The sequence below is a fragment of the Fukomys damarensis genome, unplaced genomic scaffold, assembly GCF_012274545.1.
Source record: "Fukomys damarensis isolate Sample0158 unplaced genomic scaffold, DMR_v1.0_HiC HiC_scaffold_36, whole genome shotgun sequence".
Classification (NCBI taxonomy): Eukaryota; Metazoa; Chordata; class Mammalia; order Rodentia; family Bathyergidae; genus Fukomys; species Fukomys damarensis.
In genome coordinates, this window is record NW_022900948.1 from 41,799,151 (window position 1) to 41,799,814 (window position 664).

The window sequence follows — 664 nt, forward strand, 5'->3', positions numbered from 1 at the left end:
GAAATGAAGAGGATAAGATCTGCGAGCCGAGCCGCCCTGACACCGTGATATCCGCCAGGCTCGCCCGCAGCGCTGGGCTCTGAGTGATGGATGGGGCGGAGCTCCCCCGCCCCGCGTGCACACACTCGCCCCTCCCACAAGCGCCGCACTGGGCCGCACACGAGGCTCCCTGACCCCGTCCTTCACACACACACACACACATCTGCACGTGACCCCTATACACGTATGGGACTGTCCTTCGGTGCCAGACCTCCTGGCTCTCACAGGAAGATTTTAGGCAAACCACACTTTGCCCCTTTGCCCCTCACACTGCCTCTTCCCTGCCACATTACACACGTCCAAGCAGATGGCACACCTGCCCCCCAGCATGTGCTCCCGAGTCTCATGGGCCCCTCAGGAGGAGGGTGTGACCATGTGGACTCAGCCTTGGGCTGAGATCTTGGCATAGGAGATGGGCATTAACTGTTGTTCTTTTTGCTCATCATCTGTGGAGCCACTAAACAGGTCAGACTTGGCAGCTGTGGGGCCAGTGTGGTCCAGGCGGGCCTCGCCATCAGTGTTACCATGGTTACCATCTTCCCAGCAACATCACCGTTGCTATAGTTACAGGCACCGCATCCCTCTCTACTGCAGGGCTACCATTTGATTCCCATTGCTACTATCA